The sequence below is a fragment of the Lontra canadensis genome, unplaced genomic scaffold (assembly GCF_010015895.1).
Source record: "Lontra canadensis isolate GAN:19392208 unplaced genomic scaffold, GSC_riverotter_1.0 scaffold114, whole genome shotgun sequence".
NCBI classification, from domain to species: domain Eukaryota; kingdom Metazoa; phylum Chordata; class Mammalia; order Carnivora; family Mustelidae; genus Lontra; species Lontra canadensis.
In genome coordinates, this window is record NW_022631108.1 from 564,757 (window position 1) to 585,000 (window position 20,244).

A 20,244-nucleotide genomic window follows, 5' to 3' on the forward strand; every position below is an offset into this window, starting at 1 on the left:
GCCCCAATTCCAATATATACATAAAGATTATGAATAAGAAGTCAAATTTTTTGAGATAATTTTTGAATGGAGGGACGAGTGCAAGTTCATAGTTCTGGCATTTGCATTTGGAGTTAGGCTACACAGTAACATCACCCCGTTAATTTCATGCCGAGAAAGGCTGAACTATGCAGAAGATGATTTACAAAGACGTCTATGGTACTTAATGGCTTGAGGTTGGGAAGCTACAGATGATACAGGTTTTGGTGGGATTTTGTTTTGTTTTGTTTTGTTTTTGGTGATGGGAGGAAGGAGGCTTCTCTGCCGCGCCAAAGGCTTCCACGCGAGGGTGCGTGTCAACTCAGGGGCAGCAGGGGGCGGGAGAAGCTCAACACCGGGGCTCTTGTCCCTCTTCACGTGACGCGTCCCTTTTTGCATCTCAGGCCCTGCTTCCGGCCTGGGCGTCACCCGGAAGTAGGGGGAGTGAGGAAAGGACGGGTAAAGGCCGCAGGCTCGGGCGGCGGTGGGTGGAGGAAGAGAAGCCGTGGGAGTGCCGCCGCCACCGCCGCTGCCGACGCCACCGCGGCCGCTGTCCCCGACGCCGCCGCCCCCCTCCCCACGCCACCACTACTGTTTCTTCTCCTTGTGTGTGAGATTGGAACCTGCGCGTGGATCTGCCGTTGCCACGGGCTGCGTAGCTCGCGAGGTTTCAGCATAGGAAAGAAAAACCAGGTACGTCCTATGTGGGCTTCTACTGGAGAGGTGTTCTGTACCGTCAATCTCTACTACCGAGTGTAGCGGGGTTATTTTAAACAGGGACAGTCTCCAAACTCTCACTTCTTCACAACTCTGGTATTTACCACACTTAGTTTTACCTTCCCAGCAGGGAATAATGGAGGGGAGAATGAGTCCTGACCCGTGTCACTTTTCTTGTACCCTTCTGGGAAAGTGCCCTGATGATCCAGTGGCCTATGTTACCCAATTAGTTGAAGGTACAAAAAGGTCCGTACTGGTATTGGAAGTCATATGGACTGAAGACCATTAATGAAATGATGTAAAGAAGTATATTTTGCTTTTTGCTTTCTCTTGGAGCATAAGCTAAACTGAGAGAACACTCTCTTTTCCATTTCATTTTGTTCATTCTGCCCCCTTCCCGGTAAAGTTATTCTCCATCCCTGTGGCACCTTTATCTTTGACACTTTGTTGTAGACGTTGGGTTTATCCTAAGCACCAATAGCTCTTTTATTGTTTCACAAGTTTGTATTTTTAGCATCTGATTTTTGTTTTAGAGTGTGTTCATCTACAGTAATAGGGTTTTGTATTGAGTCTTAATGTGTGCAGGACATTGAATTGGGTGATATTGAGGTGTGGGGTGGTAGGGGGTATGCACAAGAAACAGCACAGAGTCTCTGACCTCAAATGAGTTTGCAATCAAGTTAATTGAGTTCAGTTATGAATACAGTGGGTTCTAGCAGCCCCACTAATTGAATAGACTGCTTATTTCATCCTTTTTATTTATTAACTTTTAAAACGATTTATTTATTTGAGAGAGAGAGAGAGATTGAGCAAACATGCAAGCAGGGAGAGGAGTAGAGGGAGAGGGACCAGCAGATTCTGTGCTGAGTTCAGGGCCCAGCCTGAGGTGGGGCTGCATTTGTGACCCTGAGATCCTGACCTGAGCCAAAAATCAAGAGTCCATTGCTTAACCAAGTGATTCACCCAGGCGCCTCTCTCATCCTTTTTAAAGGATATTTTGAACAGAGATTTTATTTTTAAAACTTTCTTGTGTCTATGTTCATGATATAAGAGAGTGCTTTTTGACTTGAGGGTCTCACAGTGCAGTAGGAAAGACAGATACACCCTTCCAATCTCACTAACCTTGTATGTTAGAGAAAGTGTTATGAGAGTTCAGGGAAGGTAGCATTTGAGGTGGGCCTTGAAAATGGATAGGATTTAACTTTGTAGGAATGGACGTAGGGGAGGGCATCCCAAGTAGAAGAAAAAATATGAGCAAAGGCTTGGGGGCCTGGAAAATGCTGGACATGCAACAACACACTGTACATAAACACCCCTATTTCTAACACAGCCACAGCCTCTAAGATAGTACTATTAAAGGGAAAAAAAATACAGAATCTAAAACTGGTAAGCTTAGAACCATATCCAGCTACCCTCCAGCCAATAAAAAAAGCTTATATATAGAAAAAATACATGAAATGACAAAAACAGTGTTAATGTATGAGATTTAATTCTGATGTAAAATCAAATTAAAAAAAATAAAGCTTTCTATATATTTTTTATTTAGGCTTTTATTTTAATTCCAGTTAGTTAACATAAAGTAGTATATTAGTTTCAGGTGTATAATATAGTGATCCAGCACTTCCATACATCATCAAGACAAGTGCACTCCTTAATCCCCATTCTCTGTTTACCCCATTCCCTCACCTCCTCCCTTCTGGTAACCATCAGTTCTCTATAATTAAGATTTGTCTCTTCCTTTTTTCCTTTTAAGGTTAGTCTTAACCTTAGACAAACCCAAGATTTGTCTCTTGATTTGTCTCTCCCTTTTTCCTTTTAAATCTTGCTATATTTTAATTCTTATTGACTCTTATGACTTAAATGTAATTTGGAATCAATTTTTAAATTGCTGGGAATGAATAACATTATCTGACGCCAGAAGCTGTTCCAGCATTTTCTCAAGGAATTTATGCATTTCCTTTTCTCCTCCAAATTGATTTCTCTACTAGTCTTCTTAACCTGATAGAAACTATTCTTTTCCATTCTTAGTCTTAGAAAGATCTTGATTCTTGGCCTCTAGGTAGGGCTAGATTAAACACAAATCCCTCCAAAGGGTAGGTTAACATCTCTGATCTCTAATGCAGAAGGTTGTTTTTCTTTGAAAAATGCATGGAGAAGTAGTAGAATTTATCTGAAAATGAGAGAGCGTGATGAGCAAGAATAACCAACTAACACATTACAATCTTTACTTCCGTGAGCGCTTTAAGGCAACACATTCCTTTTGTAAATGCCTCATTATAGTTTCTTTTTCTTTTTTTTTTTAAAGATTTTTTTTATTTATTTATTTGACAGACAGATCACAAGTAGGCAGAGAGGCAGGCAGAGAGAGACAGGAGGAGGCAGGCTCCCTGCTGAGCAGAGAGCCCGATGCTGGGCTGGATCCCAGGACCCTGGGATCATGACCTGAGCTGAAGGCAGAGGTTTTAACCACTGAGCCACCCAGGCGCCCCTCATTATAGTTTTTTTTATCTATATATTTAAAAATACTTGAAAAACTTTAATCAAGACTTTTTACACATCCCAATGAGTGAAAATAATGTTCATTTGACAGTTGGGAAATTAAATTGTGAGGAGAGATTTGTCTGAGGTGATATAGGTACTGGAACAGGTGGGAATAATATATGGGAGTTTCGTCTTAAAATTCCCTCTACTCATCTTTGTTAAAGGTTTTTACGGAGTTTTGCTTTTAAATTGTGATCTTTCTTAGGACATAAATCAAAATATGGATGGGGGAGTGGGCAGGAAAGACAGGCCACAGGCCTATTTTGGTTTAATTTACTATCTCAGCAATCATGATTTTTACTTATAAATCTCAGTCTTCAGATTGATTGAATGTGATATAACTTGCTTACTTACTTGGTAAAGTAGTATGGCAAGAAAATTATCACAATACTTTTAGAATGTGTTTCTTTAAAGTGAAAGGGCAGGATCTCTCTGGTTTCATAAATATGTTGCTAGTTTCTCCAGCACTGTTAGAAAATTGAAGTGATTTTCATATCTTTGTGGGATTAAATGTGTGGGGTATTGATAGATTACACTAGTTTTCACAGATATTTCTTTCCTTGAAGGGAATGAGGATAAAATGTCCCCATTTTGAGCCAGTTTAATTTTGTTTCATGCTTTCTGTTCACATGTAGAATTACACAGCTATGTTTTTTAAAACCTATTTTTACTCCATAATTCTCTAGTGCAGAAGTTCAATTTTCCAGACCTATACTCAGGAGTACATTTTCATAATTTACTAATTGAAATTAATGGGTTATTTCACATCCTAGGGAAATTGTTTTAACTTGGCCATTTAACCTTAGTTGATTTTGTTTTGGTTTAAAAAAGTGTTTTGTTTTATCCTGTTGTAATTGTTGCTGATCCCGCTTGTGCATTTGATGTGCCAGCCAAAGACTGGGAGAGAGTAATACTGGAATTACTTCCCTGTTTTACTCTGACCTGTGAGTTTGCAGGGCATTGTATAAACTTGGAATTATGAAGAAGATGGTTTCTACTCTCTTGAGTGTTCACCTGAAGTGTGCTACCTGTCATTCAGGAGAAAACATTAAGAGGGCTTCTGTTGAGACCTGAGAAACTGTCATCAGACATAAAAGAACAGGAGAAAGAACTCCACAGTGAAGAGCCCTTTAAAGAAAATTCTCAGGACTGTTTAGGAAAAATTTGTAGCGGACTCTTAGGGTCGTGAGGATACTTGAGAGTTGATCCTTGAGCTAACAAAAGGTTACAAAGAGCTTGGTTATGAAGGAGTTCCAAGTGTTAATTTCCTTTGTTGATCCTTGTACTTAACAATGGTAAGCAAAAAAGGAGGTATCTATTTTTTTGGTGAAAATAAGATTATTTGCTCTAAGAATTCTTTTTTTAAAAGATTTTATTTATGTATTTGGCAGTGAGAGAGGGAACACAAGCAGGGGGCAGGGGAGAGGGAGAAGCAGGCTCTCCGTCAAGCAGGGAGCCCGATGTGGGGCTCGGTCCCAGGACTCTGGGATCATGACTGGAGCCGAAGGCAGATGTTTAACGACTGAGCCACAGAGGTGCCCCTGCTCTAAGAATTCTAATTGAATTATTAAATCAATTAATAATGCTCTTAAGACGTACCTGGGTGGCTTACTCAGTTAAATGTTTGACTCCTGATCTCAGCTCAGGTCTTGATCTCAGGGTGGTAAGTTTAAGCCTTGTGTTGGGCTCCATGCCCAGCATGGAGCCTACTTAAAAAAAAAAAGTTAACAATCTAACAGAAAAATGGAAAAATAGAAATAATAATAATGCTATTAATATAAAGGATATTGTATTGATTATTAATATATTACTAAAACACTACTATTAATATTAAAGTATTTGTATACAACCAGTTTCCTCTTGGCCAGTAAATTCTTTCTCTTCTTTTACTATGCCGTTTCACTGTTACCTCTGAATATCAGTTTTTAGTTCAGACTTACAGCCACAATAGGTTGATATTAATTTCTCTTTTTAAAAGATATTATTTACTTATTAGAGAGATTGAGGGAGCGAGTGGGAGGATGGTCAGAGGGAGAAGTGGACTCCCTTTGGAGCAGGGAGCCTGACTCTGGACTCGATTCCAGGACCCTGGGATCATGACCTGAACAGAAGGCAGATGCTTAACCGACTGAGCCACCCAGACACCCTTGGTATTATTTTCTAATCATACCTGTAAGTGGGTTTTTATGTATTAGCAATCAAATTAGTGTCCTGCGTCTTCAAGTATTGTCCGTCTAAAGCAAAGTGTTTTATCTGGCTTCTCTCTTTCTAGCTAGGTGTTAATAGGATGAGTTTTAGTAGCCTTAAATTCACTGTATGATGATTGGAAAAAAGAATAATTTATTTAGTGCAGTGTATTATTTGACCTTGAATTTAGGGTATGATTAGGATTGCATAAGAGTGTGTCCACTGTGTTTATTACAAAAATAACCCACAAGTGCCTGTTTCTTAACTTTAGGGGAAGTGTTAAGTCATGGGATCTTGAATCTTCTTTCTTTCTTTCTTTCTTTCTTTTTTTTTTTTTTTTGGTGCACGTAAATGAAGGAGACCTATCCTTCCTCTGGTATGAGAAAAAAAATCTAGGACTTTGTAGTTTGCACTTTGGTAGGAGTTGAAATATTCTTTCATAGGGCCCAATTTTATTTCTAGACATAGCAAGTGGCTAAGCTGAGATTTAAAGCCAGTCAGTCTGGTTTTAGAACCTTGTTCTCACCTTACCTTAAAGGAACTGTATTTTTTAAAGTACATAGACATTAGAACAAAGTTAGCTCTGTTGGAATTAAGTTCCTTATTTGTCCTAAAGGGAAAAATATTGATCTTCTTTGAAAGTATTAGCAAATAGATTTGATGATAAAATAAATTATAGTATTGGTAACTCAAAATTTCTTTGGTACATTCAAACTAAATTCATAAGTAAGGACTCATAGTTTTGTTTTAAGGTAATTACATTATTTAAAGATATTCTAAAGGACCTAATGTTTAAAATGCTGTTGGTCTTATTTTGTTTGTATTTTCTAGGTCTCCCAGGAAGAGAAAAGAAATGGTCTGTGTGTGTGTTTCTTTTTTTGTAAAAGAAAGAAAAAAAGAAAAAAATGTTTATTCAAAACATATATTTCAGACATTAGGTAAATACAAAATGATTTAACAGTACCTACCTCAGAGGATTGTCAGTGAGTTAATACATGTGAAGTCCTAATAGCAGTGCCTGGCAGGTAGTAAACACACAATAAAGTTTAGTTAACATCATTCTTTTAAAAATTATTTACAGTAAAAGTAATGTTAGCAACCTATGTAATAAAATTATAAATTATAGTTTTATGGTACTATAAATTGGGTGGACAGTAGGAGGAATATACTAATATACAATCAGTATCTGGAAGTAATATTTAGTTTCCAAATAACACCACAGAAAATGGAAAACTCAGATTAGGAAGACACAGTAGCCTACATTACACCTACATTTCTAAACTTATTCTGACAGCTAGCAATTCAGATCACCCTGATGTACTCTTTCTGCTTTACCACTGACAAAACTCATAACAGTCGGCTTGTATAATTAGTGAGCTACAAACTGTGGGGCCATTGAGCTTCTCTGGATTATTTCTCTAATTGCCAAATGCTGAAACATACTTTTGAATGATTTCTGAGAGAGCGCCGAATCCTAACCACTAGACCATCAGGGAGCGTCATGATTTCTGAAATACAAAATATAGGCAGAGGGAAAGGCTTTGTGTAGGTCTGACCTACTCTGCAAAATAGCTGCATTCTTACAAAGTTGTATGTAAGTTGAGTTTTTATAAATTACATCAGCACACCAAGGAATACATGTTTATTGTGTGCTCATTGTATGTCTGGTGTTTATGTGGGTTCTGTAAGATATGCCAAGAAGCATAAGGCATATGCTCCAATGTCTAACCAGAGAAAGAAACCCAATACCAAACAATTACAGAGAAATTAGGTACTAACCTATGATGCTGATTCCAAGGGTATTCAGAATTCAAAAAGAAAGTGGATATGAGTATTTGACATGTTTTTCATGGAGGAGGTGGGTTCATTTACTAAGTCAGCAGTTACTTGAGTAGCTGCCATTTGCAAGGTACTGGGGATATGACTTTGTATACAACAGATGTGGTCCTGCTTTTCTGGAGTTTACAGATGAGTGAGGTGATAGGATTTAAATATGTGGAAGAGAGCATTCCAGGTGAGGGGACCAATCTAAACAAAATCATAGAAAGAAATGGCAATCATGGGCTATATGGCAGTGAGGGAACTTGTCTGATTGTAGTAGAGATTTTATGTTGGGGAAGAGTATTGGAAGGGATAGATGAGGGCCATCATTTGAATGCTTTGATTAGCTATTTAAGTCTGGGGTAAGTAAGGTGGGAACAGTCTTGTGGGATTAAACCTTTGACCTGTGGGATCTGACCCTATCTCTAGGTAGATAGTGTCAGAATTGTGTTAAATTGTAGGACACCTAGCTGCTGTCACAGCAAATTGCTTGGTAGGGGAAAACTGTCACAAATCTGGTGCCGGAAGTGTTGTTGAGTGTGATAGTAGTAAGAGAGTTAAGGAGAAACATGAGAAGAAAGACTGGGTTTTTCTTTTTTAAAATTATTTGTCAGAGAGAGAGAGAGAGATAGCACACAGGCAGGCAGAGTGACAGGCAGAGGGAGAAGCAGGCTCCCTGCTGAGCAAGGAGCCAGATGTGGGACTTGATCCCAGGACGCTGGGATCATGACCTGAGCCGAAGGCAGCTGCTTAACCAACTGAGCCACCTAGACGTCTCTGGGTTTTTCTAATACAGCCAGTTTTTGAATGCTTTGAGCAGGTATTTAATCTGCGGTAAATTCCTTGGATATGGTATTTCGGAGAGAGTTAGCATGCATGGGTTTTGGAGTCATAGGCCTCAATTTGATCACATTTTCATTCTAATTTGTTCCCTGAATTTAGAAATTTTTTTTTTTTTGAGAGAGAGAGTGCACATGTGAGGGATGGGGCAGAGGGAGAGGGAGAGAGAAAGAATCTTAACCAGGCTCCATGCTCAGCTTAATCTCATGACCCTGAGATCATGACCTGAGCCAAAATCAAGAGTCTTGACGCTTAACCAACTGAGTCACTCAGGTGTCCTCCGAGTATAGAATTTTGTATTATGTTTTCTTTTCTTTTTAAGATTTTATTTATTTGACAGAGGTCAGAATTAGGCAGAGAGGCAGGCAGAGAGAGAGAAGGGGGAAGCAGGCTCCCCACTGAGCAGAGAGCCCCCTGCGGGGCTCGATCCCAGGACCCTGAGACCATGACCCGAGCCGAAGGCAGAGGTCCAACCCACTGAGCCACCCAGGTGCCCCTGTATTATGTTTTCTTAGTGGCACAACTATGTAAGCAACAAAATGATATTTACACAGAGCAGCTGGGATCAGTAACTGCTCGTAGCACCAAGTAGCACTAGAGAGCAATGTGTAAATGAAGTGCCAGTGGGAAGTCCAAGAAGTCAGAAGTAGAAAGAGGTTAGGCAAGGAAAGAGGAAGAGATACATTCTGTGATGGTTGATAGAATGCCATCAGAAATATCTTCAAGCAGGGACGCCTGGGTGGCTCAGTTGGTTGGACGACTGCCTTCGGCTCAGGTCATGATCCCGGGGTCCCAGGATCAAGTCCCACATCGGGCTCCCAGCTCCATGGGAAGTCTGCTTCTCCCTCTGACCTTCTCCTCGCTCATGCTCTCTCTCACTATCTCTCTCTCAAATAAATAAATAAAATCTTTAAAAAAAAAAAATATCTTCAAGCAAAATAGAATACATTTGTCTAGCCTTTGTTTTCAGTCATGTTTCTTTATGAATAGTGTGTTTCCTTTGTCCAAGTATGAGGAAAAGAAACTTAACTGAAGTTTTTTGACTCGGCCACTTGAAGACCGAGTGGTCATTTTAGGTTTTGTTCTACAGTTGAAGCATCTGACTAGACCAGTGTGTCCTAGTTTTGTATTTTACCTCATCACAACTTTGTCAAAAGCTTATATAGTAAGTTTTGTTTATAATCTGTGTTAGTATTCTCTCAAGGTATGAGTGGATTGCCAAATGAATGCCTGTTATGACCTGCCTTTTGTCTCTTGTTACCTTTGGGTTTAATGTAAGTATAATCATGTTCTAAGAAGGTTTAACCGTATTATTCTGATATTTTCTAGAGTTTTTTTCCATCAGATAAGTAGAAATGATCACAGAAGACCATTTTTGTCTCATCCAAATCCTTTATTAGGGTGATCTCCAACCTTATTTTATGGAGGACCTTCTTTTTCTTTCTTTTTTTTTTTTTAAGTAGGCTCCACGCCCAGCATGGGGCTTGAACTCCCAACCTTGAGATCAAGAGTCATGTGCTATACTGACTGAGCCAGCCAGGTGCCCCTGGAGGATCTTGTTTTAATCTGATTCTTGAGATCAGGGTGGATATAGTCACTGAGTTCCTGAGAAGTAGTTGCTGGCTATACTGTTCTTGCTTTCACTCTGGGAATGTTAGCTGGGATAGCTGGAATGTATAGCAGAAAGGGGATATAGCAGAGTGGAGAAAACATTTTTGGAAACCACCTTGGAGTTCCATGAAGCAAGGTTTCTAGACCTACCTGTAGATCCTGAACTGCAGGTTGGAGACTTCTACTTTATTTCATCTAGGGCTATTGTCTTACACAACTCCAGGGGCAGCAGCCACATTGTTAGTATATAAATATTTTAAATATATATAAGTCTGTAAATGTTGTGATGTGGAGTTATACAATATGGCTGGCTAGCCTGAAACCTACCCAAACCACTTCTATTTCTAGCCCCTTTCTCTTCTCAGTACCTACAACATTCAGGAGCCATGGTAGTCCCAAGTTCATCACTTGAATTTCACTTCCCACCTTAAGGCTCTTCTGTAATCCAACAGATGAAATTTAGATCTTTCAGGATTTTAAGAAGGTCCATCTATTTTCTTACTCTATTTAAGTGTACTCATCAGTAAAATGATGATAATACCTGCCCTAACTAATAGGTTGTTAAGAGTATCAAGTGAAATAATGTATGCAAAAGTTCTTTATAAATTATAGAGTGCTACACAAATATAATATTCTTCCTTGATGTGTTGTCTTATAGTGGAAAGAGTACTGACTTTGAGACAGGAGTCTAGAATTTAAGTTCCAAATTATGCTATTAAGAAACTGTACTTTGGACAAATTATTTTGTGTTTCTGGGCCTTTGCTTCTTTATCTATAAAAGGAAACTAATAATGCCACTCCTCTCCACCTAGAAATCCAAGAGTTATTTTTTTTTTCTTATCCCACAGTCAGTCAGTCACCAAGTCTGTTGTCTAGTTCTTCTTTTTTTTTTCTTTTCTTCTTCCTTTTTTAAAAAGTAAGCTCTATACTCAACATAGGATTGAATTTACAACCCTTAGGTCAAGAGTCACATGCTGTACCAACTGAGCCAGCCAGGCACCCCTGTTGTCTGGTTCTTGATATTTTTTCCTCCTCGCTATCTCCATTTAATCCCTAATCATTTCCCTTCTGGGCTATATCCTTTTAAGGAATTATGGTAAGGGCACCATGGGTGGCACAGTTGGTTAAGCATCAGGCTCTTGGTTTCAGCTCAGGTTGTGTTCTCAGGGATTGTGAGATCCAGCCCTGCTTTGGGCCCTTTGCTCAGTGGGAAGTTGGCTTGTCCCTCTCCCTCTGCTAATCTCCTCCCTCACAACCGCTGCCCACTCTTTCTCTCAAAAATAAAAGCACAGACTGGATCAGACTTACTGGGTTCAAATTTCAATTATGTCACATACAAGCTGTATGACCTTGGGAAAGTTCCTTACCCTCTCTCTCAATTTCATCATCTATAAAATGGATATAAAATTAGTACCTATCCCATTAAGTTGTGAAGATTAAAATAGTAAAAAATATTAGGTATTATTATATATTATTATTTACTGACAAAAATTTTCATTGTAAGTGTTGAATGAAAGGAAGCATGTAATAAAACATAGTACATAATTTTTATTAAAAATGTGTGTATTTATACATATATGCACATAAAATAATCTCCTAAATTTACACACACACACTCCCCTAACTCAAAATGTTCATTTAGTTATCTCTTGGTAGTGGAATGATTTGTTGCTCTTTTTTAAATTTTTAAAAAGATTTTATTTATTTATTTGACAGAGTGAGAGACAGAGAGAGCGCGTGCGCATGCGCGTGAGTGCTCGCATGAGCTGGGGAGGAACAGAGGGAGAAGCACACTCCCTACTGAGCAGGGAGCCTGACGTGACCTGTGGTTCAGTGCCGGGACTCCGGGATCATGACCTGAGCAGAAGGCAGATGCTTTACCGACTGAGCCACCCAGGTGTCCCTGATTTGTTGCTTATTATTTTATTTGCTTATCTGTTTTTTCTATTTTTCTCCAGTTGGTGTTTATTCCTTATATTTTAAAGGAAAGAAAGGCATAAAACGTCTCTTCTGTGAAGTCTTCACTGAACTCCCTTCCTTCATCCTTTAGATCACCAGTATAACATGTATTGCTGAACTCCTTGAAGGCAGAGCCCATATCATATTTATTTACCTTTGTATCCCCAGTTGGGCCTAGCACAGAACCTAGAAGACAATAGGAGCTTGGCAATATTAGTAAGGTGAAGAAGAGATGGAATTAGGTGCCCAGCACTTTACATGTCTTACCTCATAATATTCCTGTCAACAGTCCCATGAATAAAAGCCATCTGTACTTTTTAAATGAGAAAACTGCACATCAGAGAGATTAAACAATTTGCTGAAAGTCACACAGCTACTAAGGGGCAGAATTTGGATTCAAATCCAAGTCTGTCTGGTGCCAAGGATGTTCTCTTTAATGTATATCAAATTAATGAACTGCTTAATGAATATACTTACTGTCTCTAATGAAACTTATGAAGCACTCCTTTATAAATAGAAATGTGTTATGTGAATGTAAAGATACATTATTGTTGTTTCTTTTGTGATATTCTATTCCCACCTGCACCCTCAGTTTTGACTGGGCAAAACTGCTTTCCTGCTCCCACATAATTTTTCCTCTCTCTACCCATATTGTCTTTTTATATTTTGTCTTTGTATATTGCTCATGCTCTACCTACTTTTGATTAATTTGGCTTATAATTATGATATGAAGCTTGTCAGGTTAATCCATCCATTTCCATCAAACTCGTTATTGTGCATGCATGTTGAGGAGACTGATTTTGCAAGTATCTGGCCAGGTATAATTAAAAAAAATATTTTATTTATTTATTTGACAGACAGAGATCACAAGTAGACAGAGAGGTAGGCAGAGAGAGAGGGGGAAGCAGGATCCCTGCTGAGCAGAGAGCCCAATGTAGGACTCGATCTCAGGACTCTGGGATCATGACCTGAGCCGAAGGCAGAGGCTCTAACCCATTGAGCCACCCAGGCGCCCCTGGCCAAATATAATTTGTTTTATGCGAAAGTATGGCAGAATCATCTTTGAACATAGGTGCTTAAACTCTTCTTAATTTTATCTGTTTACCTTTCTCTGTTCTATGTCCAACTTTAATTTCCTACATTCATAGCCATGCCTTTTTCAAAAGGAGGTGGTGTTTTTAGCTGAAAGATGTTAGAAGTATCTGACTTATTTCTGGGGTGTGTGTGTGTGTCTATGTGTGTGTGTACACGTACATGAACCCTTCATTAAAAGTAGATAAAAAGGCAGGTGAGGCAAGAGAAGAAGCACTTTGATAATTTATTTCTAAGAACCAAGAGAATATACTAAACTGAAATTTAGAATTTAGTTGTAGCTTGACTTCCTACAGCTTTTTTCAGGATTAAAAAATTGAATCCACTTTAAAGCAAACTAACTGCATCCACTTTGTGAAAATTTCACATCTGAAATTGGGGAGGGGGAAGCTCCCTTGTGGGTAAAGCATGTTTTTACTCTACCAAAACCAGCTTTCTAAGGATTTCAGCCTATTTTTGAGTATTAGTTTTTTAAGATGATGAAGTTCATCCTAGTGCTTTCTAAGAGAGCACAGAACCCCAGAACAGAGAAATGAATTCTGGTGGTGGGGGGAACTTCCTGCAAATCATAATGGATTTGTATTTTAAATTCCCCAAATAGTAAATGTTGTTGGCTATTTGTCTTGATTTCTGTTCAACAAATGTGCATTGAATTCAAATTAATCTTTTCCCCCAGCAATTCTGTGGATTTGATTAGCTATCAGTATTAGGGATTCTGCTTGCTGGTGGTAACAAAGCACTTGGGGGGCTCAGGTTCGCCAGTTCAAACCCCCCCTTTTTTTCTTTTTTGTTTTTTGCTCTTTGTGGGTTTTTTTTTTGTTGTTTTTGTTTGTTTGTTTTGAGTTCAAGCCCCTTGTTGGGCTTTGTGGAGACTACTTAAAAAACAAAAAACATGAATGTAATTAAAGTGAATATATTTAAAAAAAAACTAAAAAAACCAATCAACTAAACAAAAAAGAAAACCCAAAAAACAAAGCACGTGAAACTTCCCAGTTAAAAACTCTAAGGATATGGAATGATGTAGGCCTTCTCTGAATTCATTCTCAATCATCTGTATAAAAGATACCTGGCTAAAACAGTTGGTGTTGACAATTTAGACTTGCTATTCCCTTTTTAAAAACTTTTTAAAAGCTGAATTCCCCATATATTCCTAGAACATAATTATTCATCCTTATCTGTTCTTTTCTTGTAATTAAAAAAAAAAGATTTTATTTATTTATTTGACAGAGAGAGAGCACAAGCAGGGGGAGCGGCAGGCAAAGGAAGGGGGAGAAGGAGGCCCACTCCTAAGCAGGGAGCCCGACCCTGGGATCATGACCCAAGCTGAATGCAGGCACTTAACTTACTAAGCCACCCAGGTGTCACAATCCTTATCTGTTCTGATGGTGGTTGAACTTTGAACAGGAAAGGATGTTATCAGATTTTCACCTTCTTTAACCGAAGTGTATAAAACAGGACATTAAAGGAATTGAGGGGTTGGGTGTAGGTGGGGCTATAGATCTGGACTGTATTTACAGAGTGTCTGCTTATTTCATGCTGAAAATTGTTCTTTGGACCTTTGTTTGGTAAAAAGAAAATTTATGAAAAATATAGATAGTAGAATTAGTTAAAGTATTCTGAAAAATAAATACATACATTATTTTTAGGTTTTGGTCATAGCATATAAATATTTCATCTCTAAGAATTAAGACAAAATAGTTTTTCTACCAGTATTTTAACTGCTTTTTCAAAAAGATTTTATTTATGTATTTGACACAGAGAGAGATCACAAGTAGGGAGAGAGGCAAGCAGAGAGAGAGGGGGAAGCAGGCTCCCCACTGAGCAGAGAGCCTGATGTAGGGCTCTATCCCAGGACCCTGAGAGCATGACCTGAGCGGAAGGCAGAGGTTTAAACCACCGAGCCATCCAGATGCCCTTAACTGCTTTTTTTAAGTCCTGGGAAGATTGATTATATTCTTACCTGATAAGAAAGATACTTCTGCATAATCAGCAAGATGAGTTACCAGGCTATACCACATATACTATTACAACTTCTTCCAATACAAGTCAAATGTTAGTGTGCATGGGATTGGTGGTATAAATCTACCTGTTACCTTTTTGGTTTGGCTGATTTAATAGTATTAATGAAGCCAAAGTTACAGATCTCATCTCTGTGTGTGTACTTGTCTTCTGGTGTCATTAGCTATACCTCTAACTCTGCTGCACAGTTTTATGAATGCAGTTTGTTAGTTAAGAAGGAAACTAGCCCAGGGAAGATGTCAGTCAGTAAGATAGCCATCACCAGTGGCCATACTTTTTTTTCTCTCCTGATAGGAGGATCTATAATATCTAGATGTGTTTGTAATTTCAAACACAACATATACATTTTCACTTATCAATGGAGACTGCACTTAGAAATTTATTCCTTTGGACTTTCAGGATATTCTGCTCATTTCTCTGTGGTTTCAACTCCAGATCCCTTTTTGCCTTTATTCCAGATTGTTTTGCCTTAAAAAGCTTAATGGTCTAGGAGCACCTGGGTGGCTCAGTCGATTATGCATCTGCCTTCAGTTCAGATCATGATCTCAGGATCCTGGGATCAAGACCTGAGTCAGGCTCCCTGCTCAGTGGGGGGGGGGGGTCTGCTTCTTCTTCTCCCTCTGCCCACCCCCTGCTCATGTGCCCTTGCTCTCTTTCTAACAAATAAATAAAATCTTTTAAACAGAACAAAACAAAAATAAAAAACTTCATGGTCTCAGAGAACCAAGGAAAGTCTTGGCTCACTATATACATTTGTGGAAAGTAATAGGACTTTTTTTTTTTCAGCTCCATAAAGTGATCTCAACAAATGTCTCTAGAGTTATAGATCTACAGTTTTGGAATTGAAACCAAACAACTTTTTGGAGTTTAACAGGCTTAACAGGTTTAACAGGCTCATCTGTATTGAATAGGGAAGTTTTAAGTGAGCCTCTGGGGATCCCATGAAATCGAGCCTGTGCAATCAGGGCCTTTTGTGATCTATAGTACTTTTTAATTAAGCATCAGGGAAGAATGAGAGATTTCACAGAAGTGAATTTTCCAGATAACTGAAGTCTACCCTTTAAATTTTAGTCATTCAGAGGTCTTAAATGTGTCTTGGTCCAGTCCCTTACCAATGTATGAATCCTCCAAAGGTGTCCCTGAAATACATTAACTTTTTCTAAAGTAAAAATACTTTTTTTTGCCTTATTAGAAAATTAGTAAATGGTCAATGTAAAAACAAAATCTAGGCAATATTTAGGTATCTCTCGTTCCTGGGTTTTGTTTTTTCTTTATAACATTTATCACTACTTGATTTTATTTATTTCTTTGTTGGCTTACTGTCTGTCTCTCTCATGAGAATGTAAGCCCCATGAGAGTGTGAACTGTCTCTGTTCTTCATTGCTGTATCACCAGCATCTGGAATAGTACTTGAAACATAGTAGGAATTTAATAAATATTTGCTGATTAAATGAATGAAGAAAGTAAAAATCACCCTAATTCCATCATCCAGGTATTAGCCATTGTTAAGATTATGATAGAAATTCTTCTAAAAGTGGAGCACCTGGATGGTTCAGTCCGTTAAGCGTCTCCCTTTTCTCTTTGGCTCAGGTCATGATCCCAGGATTCTAGAATTTGAGCCCTACATCAGGCTCCCTGCTCAGCAGGAACTGCTTCTCCTCCCTCTGCCCCTCCCCACTGCTCATGTTCTCTCTCTCCCTCCCTTCCTTCCCTCCCTCTTTCTCTTAAATAAATAAATAAAAATCTTAAAAAAACCAAATTCTTCCAAAAGTATTTTTCTCTTACATATATATTCTGTATAATAATATATAAAATAGGGGCAGCTGGGTGGCTCTGCTGTTAAGTGTCTGCCTTCAGCTCAGGTCATGATCCTGGGGTCCTGGGATCAAGCCCCACATCAGGCTCCCTGCTTGGTGGGAGGCCTGCTTCTCCCTCTCCCACTTCCCCTGCTTGAATTCCCTCTCTCGCTCTGTGTCAAATAAATACAATCTTTAAAAAAAAATAATCAGACCCTGCCATTCATTAGCTTCTTGGAATTAGGCAAAGGAGCTCTCATTATCTCTCTGAACTTGAATTTCATCTTCTCCAAAAGGAGGACAGTTTAACATGGTTGTTAGGATTAAAATATTTTAAAATCCCTGGCATATAATAGTAACTCAGTAACTCTTAATTCCTTTTGCCTTTTATTCTCTTTCCTTTTACTTCATATTTCCACCTACTATCAGCATCATCTTCCCATTTTAAAATCTTTATTTGAAAAAAATCTTAAAAGTAGTATATGGGGTTAAACATGGCCACCCAACCACACATATTTAGCTCTTGTCCTTCTCAAACTCCACTAATATGAAAATAAAGAAATTTTAAAAGGCTTAAACCCACAAGGACAAAAAGAACAAGAGAGGGACATCAGCAGAGGAGTGGTTTGAACACATCATTGAAAGCTAGGAAACAGAAGAAGAGGGGCAACTTGCACTGCCCGTAGAGAGGGATATCAATGGAAGTGAGGTCTTTTATCTCATATTCCTCATGAGAGGCTCAGAACTTGAAGGTGAGTGATTTTTTTCTGAAAGGTGAGGAGGAGACCCATGGCTGAAAATAAAGGAAATATTTTTAAAAACTGACAGAATAGATTTGGACCCCTCAGGTCTTTTCTGTCTCCTCCTACACTAAGGTGATCCTCTTGCTTGCTTCCCCATCCCACCCTGGGGAGTAATGTGACTGTGGACAAGTTAACCTGTTTCTACCTCAGTTTTCCCGTCTGTAAGATGGGGGTAATTGTAGTATTTACCTCAAGATTGTTATAAGCGTTACATGAATTAATACATGCAAAATACTGTTCATGGTAACCCCTTGATGAATGTCAGTTGAGGAAGGAGGTTGTGCCCAAGGACTTACCTAGCTGCCAAAAGCAGCTCTAGAATTTAGATCATGCCCCATGGTGATCTGCAGGCCTTAACACTTAGGGTGGAAGATGGGGTCTGAACAGAGGCTTTGATCCTGCAGAAAGCACCTTTTCCCAGTCCTTCTCCTTTGTTCTCAACTCTATCTTAAGGAATGTTCTTGAACTGTAAGACTGGCTTCAGTTGGAGCATTGAGCTCTTATGACTCCGTTACTTAGCAAATGTTTATTGGGTGCCTGCTTTGTGCCAAGCACTACTCAGGCTGCTGGAATGACAGTTAGGTCAATAATATGTTAGCATTTATTGAGTGCTTACTGTGTGTTAAATTTTGCTAAGTGCTTTATATATCTTTTTTTAAGATTTTATTTATTCATGAAAGACAGAGAGAGGCAGAGGCAATGGGAGAAGCAGGCTGGACTTGATCCCAGGACCCTGGGATCATGACCTGAGCCAAAAGCAGACACTTAACTGAGCCACCCAGGCACCCAAATTGCCTTATATATCTTAAGTCATTTAATTCTCATTACAACCCTGTGGAACAGATGTTATTATCCCTATTTTACAGATAAGGAAACAGGCACAGAACTTAACTAACATGCCGAAGGACACAGCAAGCAGCAGAGAATAGGAATCAAACCTAGTCTGGCTCTCAAGTCTGTTTTTTTTTTTAAAGATTTTATTTATTTGTTTGAGAGAGAACGAGAATGAGAGAGAGAGAGCATGAGAAGGGGGAGGGTCAGAGGGAGAAGCAGACTCCCTGCCGAGCAGGGAGCCAGATTTGGGATTCAATCCCGGGACTCCAGGATCATGACCTGAGCCGAAGGCAGTCGCTTAACCAACTGAGCCACCTAGCACCCCAAGTCTGTGTTTTTAACCATTATACCTCCCTACTCTTATGGAGCTTACATTTTGGAAGGGAAAGGCAGATAGTAAATAAGGTAAATAGTAAACTAAATATACTAATAAATAATAAATAATATTTATTATAATATAAATTATTATATTACATATTATATTACACACATATATGCAGTATATTGTATATATACATACAATATATTACATATATGACACACATTACATATATGTAACGATATAGTATATAATATACAATAAATAATAAATAATAATAAAATAGTAAAGTAGATATTAAGTTGTGACAAAAGGTATGATAAAATGTAAAACGAGAAGGTTGTGATATCAAGGGACTGGCAGAGGGTAGCTTTTAATGGAAAGGTCATTGTTTATGAATACCAAATAAGGGAAGTGACAGTTCTCTAAGAATGATTACTTAGAGTGCACCTGGGTGGCTCATATGGTTAAGCATCTGCCTTGGGATCAGGTCATGATCTCAGGGTCCTGGGATCGATCTCCATTGGGGCTTCCTGCTTCTCCCTCTGCCTTCTCCCCTCTCCCTAACTCATGCATGTGAACTCTCTCTCTCTCAAATGAATAAAATCTTTAAAAAAATGAATTGATTACTTAGAGTATTGCTGTCTCTGCAGATTTGCAAAATGCCCTTTGTATGATTTGATTCCTAATGCTATACCCACATTTTGATATTGCTAATAAAAAACAGTAACATTTCGTGTACACTCATGGCTTACTCTGTATGAAGGACTGTACTGAGCAGTTTGCATAGATTGTTTCATTTTATCCTCACAGCAATGGTGTAATAATTCTTATTTTCAGCTGTGGAAAACTGAAGCTTAATGAGACAAAGTAAGAGGTCCAGGGCTTTAAATTCAGCAAATGGCAGAGCCAGGATTCAAACCAAGGTAGATTGATTCCAGAGCCCTTGCTCTTAGATTCTTTCATTTTATAGATGAAATGATTTGTCTAAGGTAACTCTTTTTTATAAACAATGATGGCAAAAAACCCACAATAACTGCTAAATTTCATAGAGATTCAAAGTATTCTAAGCATTCCTAAGTCTTCACAGTATCAGTGACCTTATATTTTGTAGCTTCAAGATGAGAAAAGCAACACATTTGAGTGAACAAGTTTCTAGTGCTATGATTTTATCACCCATATTGGAAATTTCATTCATATGAACTAAAATGTGTAAGTTATTTCAGCACAAAGCCAGAGTCAGGATTTGACATGAGGCCATTTGACTTTAGATTAGAGCTGTTGGGGTGCCTGGGTGGCTCAGTGGGTTAAGGCCTCTGCCTTCGGCTCGGGTCATGATCCCAGGGTCCTGGGATCTAGCCCCGCATCGGGCTCTCTGTTCAGTGGGGAGCCTGCTTCCTCCTCTCTCTCTCTCTCTCTCTCTCTGCCTGCCTCTCTGCCTACTTGTGGTCTCTGTCCATCAAATGAATGGATAAAATCTTAAAAAAAAAAGATTAGAGCTGTTATCCACTCCACTGCAAAGTAAAAGATAATGTAGCTTATCTTTGTTCAATGTATTATGGGAAACCAATCTAGTGAAATTACATTTAACATTCCCCAAGAAATGTTTATTAAATTATTTGTAGTTTCTTGATTGGGATGGCATTGAAAGTATAGATTGCTCTAGGCAGTATAGACATTTGAACTA

At 38.7% G+C, this 20,244-nt stretch overlaps 1 protein-coding gene across 1 annotated transcript in view; it reads left to right on the forward strand.

Moving 5' to 3' along the window:
- Positions 1-449: 449 nt before the first annotated feature.
- Positions 450-20,244, forward strand: part of ATP7A (ATPase copper transporting alpha) — a 170,775-nt gene continuing 150,980 nt past the window's right edge. The window contains exon 1 of the mRNA XM_032840640.1: positions 450-711. The gene's annotated coding sequence lies outside the window, so the exon portion shown is untranslated. The remainder of the gene's footprint in view (positions 712-20,244) is intronic.